Genomic DNA, 12,940 nt, shown 5'->3' with positions numbered 1-12,940 from the left:
CAAACAAAGGATGAGAAGAAGAAAAGAAGAATAGCTAGGGAAATCATATTTTGGGTTGTAAGTTAAAAATAAAGAGCAAAGTCCAGTATAGGCATGCTTCCATTCATGTGGGCAACTGATTCCAATCCACTGTGCCTTCTTTGTGCACCATCACAGTCCAATCTTTTGTGGTTTTCAGATCATAAACCTTAGGCGAAAGGACTATGATTTTAGTGAGTTGCTATGGGGCCCTTTTTTTTCTTAGTAGAATAGAGAGGTTAAAAAAAACCCTGTAATTAATATAAAACAAGTAAGTAGACATTTCCTCCTAATCTATGCAATGATTTCCACATTTTAGATAATATATTTATTTTAATCACTGATTTCACCTAATATATCAATTTATCCATTGATATGTTTTGTACCGTGCATGTTTTACATCATATGTCTTTTAAACCCATTAATTCTGCATTAGTTAGTGCTATAACCACTGCCCCCTCCTGAGAAAAAATGTATAATATCATAAAGGACTACCACCTCACTCGCCTCATAGGAAACCTGCTACAAAACAGGAGCTTTTTTGCTGAGTTCCAGGGCCAGAGAAGCAGATGGCAGAAAAAGAAGAACGGCCTCCCTCAGGGGAGCGTGCTTGCTCCATCCATGTTCAACATCTACACAAATGACCAGCCACTGCCAGAAGGGACAGAGAGCTTCATCTATGCTAATGATCATGCCATTACTGCTCAAGCAGGGAGCTTTGAGATGGTAGAACAGAAGCTTTCCGAAGCTCTAGGTGCTCTTACTGCCTATTAAGGGAAAACCAGCTGATCCCCAACCCATCTAAAACACAGACATGTGCCTTTCATCTCAAGAACAGAGAAGCATCCCGAGCTCTGAGGATCAACTGGGAAGGAATCCCACTGGAGCATTGCAGCACACCCAAATACCTGGGAGTCACTCTGGACCATACTCTTACCTACAAGAAGCACTGTCGGAACATCAAGCAAAAAGTGGGTGCTAGAAACAATATCATATGAAAGTTGACTGGCACAACCTGCGGATCACAACCAGATACAGTGAAGACATCTGCCCTTGTGCTGTGCTACCCTGCTGCTGAGTATGCACGCCCAGTGTGGAACACATTTCACCACACTAAAACAGTGGATGTGACTCTTAATGAGACATGCCGCATTATCACGGGGTGTCTGCACCCTACCCCAATGGAGAAATTACACTGCTTAGCCGGTATTGCACCACCTGACATCCGCCGGGAAGTAGCAGCCAATAGTGAAAGGACCAAGGCAGAGACATCTCCAGTTCATCCCCTGTTTGGGTATCAGCCAGCACGTCAATGACTTAAATCTAGAAATAGTTTTCTAAGATCTACAGAGACACTCGCTGGAACACCTCAGCAAGCGAGAGTCCAAAAGTGGCAGGCTCAAACCCAGAACCTCAACCAATTTATTTTATTTATTTATTTCGAGGTTTTCTATACCGACCCTCTCACCTTCAAAGAGGGATTCGGACCAGTTCACAACATGTGTTAACATACAAAGAATATACAATAATGACACAATGCCACTTCATTACACGATTAAAATATCAGCACCATACACATTAAAACATTATCATCACAGTTAAAAGAGCCAAATTGTCCAACACCATCACAATCCCATTCATCATCCTTTCATGTGGGCAAAGAATTAAATCAGTTGTCAAATGCCGCGTTCCACAACCAGGTCTTTGTTAGTTTCCTGAACGTCATGAGGGAGGGGGCAGTTCTGATCTCTAATGGCAGGGAGTTCCAAAGTCGAGGGGCCACCATCAAGAAGGCCCTGTTCCTCGTCCCCACCAGCCGTGCTTGTGCAGGCGGTGGGACCGAGAGCAGGGCCCCTCCAGACGATCTTAGTGGTCTTGATGGTTCGTAGGGGAGAATACTTTCAGAGAGGTAAACAGGACCGGAGTCGTTTAGGGCTTTATAGGTTAACACCAGCACTTTGAATTGTGCTCGGAAGCTAATCGGCAGCCAGTGGAGTTCGAGTAACAGCGGAGTGGTATGCTCCCTGTACCCAGCACCCGTTAGTAATCTGGCTGCCGCACGTTGTACTTGCTGCAGCTTCCGGGCAGTCTTCATAGGCAACCCCATGAAGAGAGCGTTGCAGTTATCTAAGCGGGATGTAACCAAAGCGAGTACTACCGTGGTCAAGTCAGCCTTCCCAAGGTACGGATGCAGCTGGCACACAAGTTTTAATTGTGCGAATGCTCCCCTGACCACCGCTGAAACCTGGGGTTCCAGGCTCAGCGATGAATCCAGGAGAACTCCCAGACTGTGTACCTGTGCTTTTAGGGGGAGTGTGACCCCGTCCAGCACAGGCTGTAACCCCGTACCCTGTTCGGTCTTACGACTGACCAGGAGTACCTCTGTCTTGTCTGGATTTAGTTTCAATCTGTTGTCCCTCATCCAGTCCGTGACAGCAGCCAACCAATGGCTGATACCAAATGAGAAACTCCCCCCTGGGCACACAGAAGACTGGGCGACTTGGAAGGCGCTGAACAGACTGCGCTCTGGCACCACAAGATGCAGAGCCAACCTTCAGAATTGGGGCTACAAAGTGGAATCCTCGACATGCGAATGTGGAAAAGAGCAAACCACTGACCACCTGCTGCAATGCAACCTGAGCCCTACCACATGCACAGTGGAGGACCTTCTTGCAGCAACACCAGAAGCACTCCAAGTGGCCAGATACTGGTCAAAGGACATTTAATCAACTACCAAACTCACAAATTTTGTATTTTGTCTGTCTGTTTGCTTTCTTCTGTTAGAAATGTAATATAATTGACTGGCTGCCCTGACACAACAAATAAAAGTGCTGTAATTTCCCCCCTTGACAGTCCATAAACGTCACAAATTTTGCAATTCTCAAAGAAAAGGTGTATCAGGAATTGAGAAAAGACTGCTGTCAGTGCTTAATCCAATAAGTTATTTTTCGATGGTCACCAAGAATTATGGGAAATGTAATTCCAATGGTTCCTATGTCAAAAGAGTTATATGTCTCAACCAGAAAGGATACACTACAGAGGAATTCTAAAGACCAGCTTCTGCTTTCACCTCCACAACACCTCATTTGGGGCAGAATATTTTCCGGATGCACTGTCAGGGTATTCAGACAGCATAATGAAAGACAAATTCCATAATACTAGGGAGAAAAAGAGCTGACAATGAGATCACAGTGTTGACCTCTAACCTCATCAGCATTCTCTTTACTGCCCTTCTCTTCTCTCCCTTGCCTAGTTTACAATTGCAAGATTGCTTATTATTCACACCAATTTCAGCTGTGACCCATAGTCCCTTCTAAATGTGACTTTTCTCTACCCATTAAATAGATCTTTAGAAGCATTCAAAGAAAGATGCTTATAAGTACAAAAAAAGAAGGTAAATGAATAACATGCTCAGCTTGGGAGAGTATATTGAAGAGGCAGCGAACAAGCTCAGTGTTTTAAATGGGAATAAATATCAGCTTTTTTCGTATTGCAGGCATTTTTTGTTTCTTCATGGATTGTGAACTCGGTAGCATTTCTGTTATTGTACACAGCTTTAAAAAATGCAAACAATATTGTATTCAAATCAGGAAGGACCCTGATGGGAATTATGTTTTGGAATGTCACATTTTTGCAATTTGGTATTGTGAATATTTTTGGGATTGCAGCAATTATTCTCAGGAACTCCAGATATTAACCAGTGCACCTCTTTATTCCCATAAGATCCAGAGCATTATTTTACTTTCACTTTGCATTTGCTAGAATAGATAGGGAAAATGCCAACAGATGTATGTGCTGTCATAGTGCTTTATTTGGGGCATATAAAGAATCCCAATACTAATGTTCTGGATCACATAGGGCAGTGTTTCTCAACCTGGGGGTCAGGACCCCTGAGGGGGTCGTGAAGGGGTGTCAAAGGGGTCGCCAAAGACCATCAGAAAACATAGTATTTTCTGTTGGTCATTGGGATTCTGTGTGGGAAGTTTGACCCAATTCTATTGTTGGTTGAGTACAGAATGCTCTTTGATTTTAGGTGAACTATAAATCCCAACAACTACAACTCCCAGATGTCAAGGTCTATTTTCCCCAGACTCCACCGATGTTTACATTTGGGCATATTGAGTATTCGTGCCAAGTTTGGTCCAGATCCATCATTGCATGAATCCATAGCACTCCTCTAGATATAGGTGAACTACAACTCCCAAACTCAAAGCCAATGCCCACGAAACCCTTCCAGTGTTTTCTGTTGGTCATGGGAGTTCTGTGTGCCAAGTTTGGTTTAAATCCATCGCTGGCAGAGTTCAGAATGCTCTTTGATTATAGGTGAACTATAAATCCCAGCAACTATAACTCCCAAATTACAAAATCAATCCTCCCCCCCCAACCCCACTAGCATTCACATTTGGGCATATTGGGTATTTGTGCTCAATTTAGTCCAGTGAATGAAAATCCATCCTGCATATCGGATATTTACATTATGATTTATGACAGTAGTAAAATGGCAAGTATCAAGTAGCGACAAAAACAATATTTATGGTTGGGGGTCACCACAACATAGGGAACTGCATTAAGGGGTCACGGCATTAGCAAGGTTGAGAACCACTGACATAGGGGGTGTGGGTGGAGTTTTGTATGTTGAGGACAACAACATGGAAGTAAACACACATACCTCAATTGTCTAGGTATGTAACTCTGTGCTGATATTCTTCTTGAAGGAGGCAACAAGCAATTTTAGCTAAATGAATACAACAGCAAGGAAATCTTTGTAACTCTTGGAACAATGTTTTCAATACAGGGACAATATTGAAGATTAGCTTGGCACTGCCATTCCTTCGCATCTGTTCTATATTCAGGATTCAAGGAATATTTACCAGATTGTTCTCCTCAGTAACACTGCATTTTTCACATGTTTGTTTTACGATACAGTTATCTCAAATATTAAAGAAGTGTTGGGATAGTGATTTAATCCCTCTACATTTTTTCCATAATATTTATTTTCAAGATTGCCATGAAACAATTAACTTTGCCATTAATCCCTTAATAATGTAATTGAAATTGACATCAAAATATTGGGATAGGTGGGGGAAAGGCAGCAATTGGTTTAGGCTATAAGTAGGCTTAGCCCATAATGCTCAGACATACAGTATGACACGCAAACTACCAAAGGAGGAAGAACTTGAGGAAGAACTTCCTGACTGTGAGAGCCGTTCAGCACTGGAACTCTCTGCCCCGGAGTGTGGTGGAGGCTCCTTCTTTGGAAGCTTTTAAACAGGGGCTGGATGGCCATCTGTCAGGGGTGATTTGAATGCAATATTCCTACTTCTTGGCAGGGGGTTGGACTGGATGGCCCATGAGGTCTCTTCCAACTCTTTGATTCTATGATTTTATGAAAGACTTTATAGGCCAAATAATGTGGACTCAGCTTGAAACTTTTGCGGGACTTCCAGATGACCTACAGCTTGATTAGCGGGAGAAGTGTTGCTTTAACATGTTGATCTAGCACAAGCGGAAGTACAAGGGGAAAGATGTTTGTGCTGTCACACCCAGACCTTATGAAGTTAAAACTAAGATGTGCTTCTCTCTTTATCTGGGTGAACCGCTGGGGGTCTTTCTTTGAAGCAATAACTCAATACTTTCAGCAACTGATGCCAGTCAAGATATGAACATCAACAAAATATTTATTTCCAAGTCCTTGACAAACTTTGGCACAGCTTGATAAAGTTACAACACAGTCAATTTGAGAAACCATAGAAATGTTCTTTCTTTCCTTTTCCTTCAATTACTGAGGTAACCTTTCTCCAAATGGTAGAAAAAATCCTGGGATCTTTCACTCTAACCCTGAGCTGCTATGGTTAGAAAGAACAGGTCTTCCACTATCTAAGCACAAGGTTAGCTTTGGAGATGAAGTAATGCTCAATAGTACTCAATATAACTATTTCTCTCTATTTCTCAATAAGCTTCTCTTTATCTCAATATCTACCTATAACTCAATTGCTCAATTACTCAATTCCTATTCTATCTATTTATCTATCCCAATATCTCAATTGTTCCATTACTCAATTGTACTCACAATGGGTTTTTCAGAGCTACGTGCCCAACCAACAGCACATCTAAGGCTCTTTTCTCTACTGAAGGGGGCAGGAAAGATTCCAAAATGGAGATCTCAACCCCAGGAAAAAGGGGGCGAACTCCTAACCCAAAGAGATACTTTCTAAACCAATAACTGCAGAGGGCCTGCAGGCTGGCTTTCCAGATTCTGATACTGTTTAACTTCCAGGGTTCTGCTGGGTCTATAGCAACCCTGGGGAAATGCAAAGGAATGCTATCCCATGCAGCTAAAAGGCAATGTAAACCGTGCTCCTGGAAGACGGAACAATGTTGATCCAGCACAATATGTTTTGGGGGCATGGACAACTGGGTCTGGTGGTATCTGTGTCTAAATGTTACCACTGTGTTGCTAGCCAGATGTAGGTCCCTTGCAGAGGCTTGCTGGAGATGACATTTCTAATGAGGTCACAACAGGACACCCAACCAGGGAACTAGCAAGATCAACACTGTCAGCAAGCCTCTGTCAAGCAGCTGCTTCTGACTGGTGACACAATAGTAGCAGCCCAATGTGCTTCCACTCTGGTCAGGCATTTAGACACCAAAAGAGACTCCTGGGATGCTCCTGTGATGCCTCCATGCTGTGTCAGGGCAGCTCTGGAGCAGTTTACTCTGGGTAAGTGTAGCTGCAACCTCTGTTGCAGTTTATAATGAGAAGTAATGGTTTTCGAAAATACATATTGGTTCCCAGTAATAACTGTTGCCTTGGTATTTTTAAGCAGATATCCCAACTACATGAAGTTGTCATCACCCACCCTACACTAAATAAAAAGGAAAAGCGCTAAATGCATACAAAGCACAATTGTCTTCTTGGTGAAATCTGGTTTCAATGGCAGGGTTCTGTGGTTTTCAAGTACTAAATAACAAAGATTCATTACTGAACTTGCCTTTATGAAGCTGCACCAACATTTTACTTAGCTGAAGATGGCTGTGAAAAAGGAGGAGGATCTGGTAAAAAGAGAAAGGTGTTTTCATATGTAGGAAGTTTGTTTTGAAATTGTGTCATAATTTGTGTGCATGTGGCTCTTGTTATTTAACTATGTAACACATGCTTAATAAGCCTCATGTCTAGTTTTCCTCCTATTTGTTCAAACACACACTATCAATTTTCCAACAGCACAATTTTTCTAACTAAATGCCAAAATCAACAGCAATAACTTGGTGTTGCCATGAATGATGTGAGCAAGTCGGAGTTGTTAGTGCAGTGACTATATTGAAGGCTGGCTTGATACAGCCATTTCCTTGTTTCTGTTGTAGACCAGGATTTTAAACAATATTCACCCCAGATTCCTTCTCTTGCATGACACAGTGTTTTTAACATGTTGAGGCTCCCTAATGAAATATTAGCAACTGCTGTATGATTGTTTCAGATTTTCTGCTTCTTGTGTATGAGTGAAATTATACATAATTTCCATCCATTAATGTTTTTGCAATTTGTTCTACAAACCTCTGCCCTAAAGATAAATTGTATTCCAAAGGGCAGGACAACACTATACTGGTAGCAAAGATACATAAGGAATTAGACCAATAGAACATGACCATAAGTTTGTGGGTGGGGGAGTCAGCTGGAGAGAATTTTATACATAGTCCTAGATATTGCTACACTTATATACAGAGCATGGAAAATAAACAAGATGAACTCAAACTTTTATTACAAAGAAAGTAAATACAATTTGATAGACATTGTGCCATTACTACTCAAGCAGGGAGCTTTGAGATGGATGAACAGAAGCTATTACAGGGAAAACCAGCTGATCCTTAATCCATCTAAAACACAGTCGTGTGCTTTTCACCTTAAGAACAGACAAGCATCCCGAGCTCTGAGGATTAAATGGGAAGGAATCCCACTGGAGCATTGCAGCACACCCAAATACCTGGGAGTCACTCTGGACCATGCTCTTACCTACAAGAAGCATTGCCTGAATATCAAGCAAAAGGTGGGTGCTAGAAAAAAATCATACAAAAGCTGACTGGCACAACTTGGGGATCACAACCAGACACAGTGAAGGTATCTGCCCTTGCGCTATGCTACTCTGCTGCTGAGTATGCATGCCCAGTGTGGAACACATCTCACCACACTAAAACAGTGGATGTGGCTCTTAATGAGACATGCCACATTATCAAAGGGTGTCTGAGCCCTACACCACTGGAGAAACTACACTGTCTAGCCGGTATCGCACCACCTGACATCCGTCAGGAAGTAGCAGCCAATAGTGAAAGGACCAAGGCAGAGACATCTCCAGCTCATCCCTTGTTTGGGTATCAGCCAGCACATCAATGACTTAAATCAAGAAATAGTTTTCTAAGATCTACAGCAGTGGTTCTCAACCTGGGGTCCCCAGATGTTTTTGGCCTTCAACTCTCAGAAATCCTGACAGCTGGTAAACTAGCTGGGATTTCTGGGAGTTGTAGGCCAAAAACATCTGGGGCCCCCAGGTTGAAAACCACTGATCTACAGAGACACTCACTGGAACACCCCAGCAAGCGAGAGTCCAAAAATGGCAGGCTCAAACCCAGAATCTCAATCAATGGCTGATACCAAATGAGAGACTCCCCCATGGGCACACAGAAAACTGGACGACTTGGAAGGCGCTGAACAGACTGCGCTCTGGCACCACGAGATGCAGAGCCAATCTTAAGAAATGGGGCTACAAAGTGGAATCCATGACATGCGAGTGTGGAGAAGAGCAAACCACTGACCACCTGCTGCAATGCAACCTGAGCCCTGCTACATGCACAATGGAGGACCTCCTTGCGGCAACACCAGAGGCACTCCAAGTGGACAGATACTGGTCAAAGGACATTTAATCAACTTGTGTTTTGTCTGTCTGTTTGTTTGTTTTGTTAAAAATGTAATACAAATGTCTGGTTGCTTCTGACACGATAAATAAATAAATAAAATGTAGGTTTTTCGAGCTATATGGCCATGTTGTAGAAGCATTCTCTCCTGACGTTTCACCTGCAACTATGGCAGGCATCTTCAGAGGTTGTGACTTCTGAACATGGCCATATAGCCTGAAAAACCTACAACAACCCAATATATTTCTTTTTTTTAATCCTCAATGTGTTATGTTGTTGACAGAGTAAAAAGCAATTTTGAAAAAAATCTGAGCAGTTATCAAGTTCAAGTATGCTTTGTCTTGCTTGCAAAGTACCACAAATCAAGCCAAATATCACAAAATATCCTGGGATTGCTGTTCATGGTGACTCTCATTTGAACAGTATCCAAAGTGTGAACGTTACTTTAAAAAAAATCAAGAAACAATCCTGTAATATTCCAGTGCCACTTAATTAGAATTAAAGACTGGGACTCCCAAATAATTAACCTGAAATATAATGTTCTTCAACATATCGGTTCAACACTAATAGCAATTTGAAAGGGAAAGGGAACATTAATTGAGAAGCTGACCTTAACTCTGTTTTAGCTCAGAGCAGATCAGCAGAGGTACTGACAGACCATAGCTCTCTGGAGAACCTCCAGTTTTAGTGCTGGGGAATTCTGGAAGAAGCATTGTGTTGTCTGTCACTGCTGGGGCTTGTTAGCCTGCAAAGATTTGAAATGGGAACAAAAGTGCATGATGTATATTGTCGCCTGTTTGTGTTTTGTTTCTTGTTTTTTGGGGGGAGTGAAAAGGGTCACAATATTCCATTCTTTCTTCATCCTCTGATAGTAGGCAGAATGCAAGAAGATAATTATTTCATGTAGTGTTACTCGTCAGCTCTCTCAAGAAATTCATCTAGTGTTGAGTATTGAATAGGTAGACTCATGAGTTGTCTTGAGTTAGTGAAATATCATGACTGAGGATATGAGTTGTGAACTAGGAAACTTGGCTACAACAGCTCAGTCTCCTCTCAGATCTTGACAGATTGTTCCAGAAATAAATCAGTTACTCTGATCATCATCATTAATTTCCTTGCCTTTTCCTCCAAACTGGGGTTCAAGGCAGCTTGGAAACTAACATAACTACAATAAAGCTAAAAGATAAAATGTGTTCATAGAATCATAGAATCAAAGAGTTGGAAGAGACCTCATGGGCCAGACAGTCCAACCCCCTGCCAAGAAGCATTTAAATCACCCCTGACAGATGGCCATCTAGCCTCTGTTTAAAAGCTTCCAAAGAAGGAGCCTCCACCACAGTCCAGGGCAGAGAGTTCCACTGCTGAACAGCTCTCACAGTCAGGAAGTTCTTCCTCATGTTCAGATGGAATCTCCTTTCTTTAGTTTGAAGCCATTGTTCCGTGTCCTAGTCTCCAGGGAAGCAGAAAACAAGCTTGCTCCCTCCTCCCTGTGGCTTCCTCTCACATATTTATACATGGCTGTCATATCTCCTCTCAGCCTTCTCTTCTTCAGGCTAAACATGCCCAGCTCCTTAAGCCGCTCCTCATAGGGCTTGTTCTCCAGACCCTTGATCATTTTTGTCGTCCTCCTCTGGACACATTCCAGCTTGTCAATATCTCTCTTGAATTGTGGTGCCCAGAATTGAACACAATATTCCAGGTGTGGTCTAACCAAAGCGAAATAGGGGGGTAGCATTACTTCCCTAGATCTAGACACTATGCTCCTATTGATGCAGGCCAAAATCCCATTGGCTTTTTTTGCTGCCTCATCACATTGTTGGCTTATGTTTAACTTGCCGTCCACAAGGACTCCAAGATCTTTTTCACACGTACTGCTCTCGAGCCAGGTGTCCCCCATTCTGTATCTTTGCATTTCGTTTTTCCTGCCTAAGTGGAGTATCTTGCATTTGTCCCTGTTGAACTTCATTTTGTTAGTTTTGGCCCATCTCTCCAATCTGTCAAGATTGTTTTGAATCCTGCGCCTGTCCTCTGGAGTATTGGCTATCCCTCCCAATTTGGTGTCATCTGCAAACTTGATGATCATGCCTTCTAGCCCTTCATCTAAGTCATTAATAAAGAAGTTGAACAGGACCGGGTCCAGGATGGAACCCTGCGGCACTCCACTTGTCACTTCTTTCCAGGATGAAGTGTTCTGTTACGATCTAACTGCTTTATTATGTTTCAATTGTTTTTTTTTATTATGTCTACTTCTTTTATCCCAATGTACCTTGTATGTTTTATACCTTTTTGTTAGCTGCTTTAAATCCCTGATGGGGGAGAAAAGCAGGATATAAATTTATTTATTATTTTATTTATTTATTTACTATATTTGTATGCCACCCTTCTCAGGCCTCAGGTGACTCAGGGCGGTTTACAGAGGCAACAATTCAATGCCCAACAACACCATAAATATAAATTATTATTAATAGTAACATACAAAATTAAAGTATATTTAAACTATAGTATACTCTTAAAAGCACTTTTTTCTTTAAATCTTTCAGTTCTCGAAACCTTTCAGAATACAACATTTTTGTCTATTAATGGAAAGACAAGATTTACAAAACACGTTTTTTTAATTCTATCCACTTTCAAATCCTCTGTCCGGACAGTGGCTAAACTCTATGTGGCACTGCTAAATCCTTTTTATGACTTGGAGAGGAAGAAGTTGCCAGGGGGGGGGGGGGGAGTCATCTTCCTCTTTCTTTATCTTTCCTCTGGTCATGAAATGCTTGAGGCAGCCATGTGCATAGCCATGCTCCCCTCCCCCTCTCATGCAGGATTTTTAATGATGGGTTTTCCTAAATATGAAGAATTTATATTTCCGAGCCATGTCAAATGTGCTCCCAATTCTTCAGAAAGAATTTTCCAATTATAAAAAACAAAAGAAATTTGTTGTTTACTAATGTTTTCTAGATCTCTGATGGATATATCCAATGTACTTTACACACCCCTTTCTCACATATGTGGAGTTTGTTTTCCAAAATATATCAAATAAAAAAATTGGAGAACAGGAGAAGTTCCAGCAGATTGGAGGAGGGCCAATGTGGTCCAAATCTTCAAGACGGGAAAAAAGGATGACTCAAACAATTACTGTCTGGTCAGCCTCACGTCGACACCAGGCAAGATTCTAGAAAATATTGTTAAGGAAGTGGTCTGCAAACACTTAGAAACAAATGTGGTCATTGCTAATAGTCAACATGGATTTATCAAAAACAAGTCATGCCAGACTAATCTGATCTCTTTTTTCTATAGTTACAAGCTGGATAGATGTGGGGAATGTCATGGACATAGCGTACCTGGATTTCAGTAAGGCCTTCGACAAGGTCCCCCATGACCTTCTGGCAAACAAAGTGAAAGGCTCTCATCAGCTGTTGGGGCCAAGGCATGATGGAACAGCTCTATGATAATTATAACTGAAAAATAGACTTGTTAAACAATTGCTAATATTTACATTTTAAATAGTGAAATTAAATTCATTAAAAATATTTTAAAAATCACAGAAAACCACTCAACATGCTTCTTTGTTATGGTCCAGATTAGCAATGATAGAGCAATAAGCTAGTTATGATTCCTCTTGGCAATGAAGATCACAAGTATAAGTAGCATGCTACTCTCCTTTTAAAATGTCTCCTTCCAATATGTCTGATGTTCCTCTACATCACAGCTTCTGGGAGCCTCCCCACCACCAGAAAAGAGGGGCAGAGGGGGCTGGGTCAGCTTCCTTATATAAATCCTGTGGCTTTTGTGGATGTATACTGCATACAGACAATCCTGATCACACCTGTGTTTGTGTTGCTTCTGTGCTTTTTAAAATAAGATGCCTTGACTGATCTCATGGCAGACAGTTGATTCATTCCAATCCATCTGATGTTTCCTACATCACAGCTTCTGGGAGCCTCCCCATTAGCTGAAGAGCGGGACCAAGGAAGCTGGGCCAGCCTGAGAAACCCAGCCCTGAATTGCTTCACCAAGTGCCAGA

The sequence above is a fragment of the Anolis sagrei genome, chromosome 4, assembly GCF_037176765.1.
Source record: "Anolis sagrei isolate rAnoSag1 chromosome 4, rAnoSag1.mat, whole genome shotgun sequence".
Taxonomy (NCBI): Eukaryota; Metazoa; Chordata; class Lepidosauria; order Squamata; family Dactyloidae; genus Anolis; species Anolis sagrei.
Note: the sequence above shows the minus strand (reverse complement) of the source record.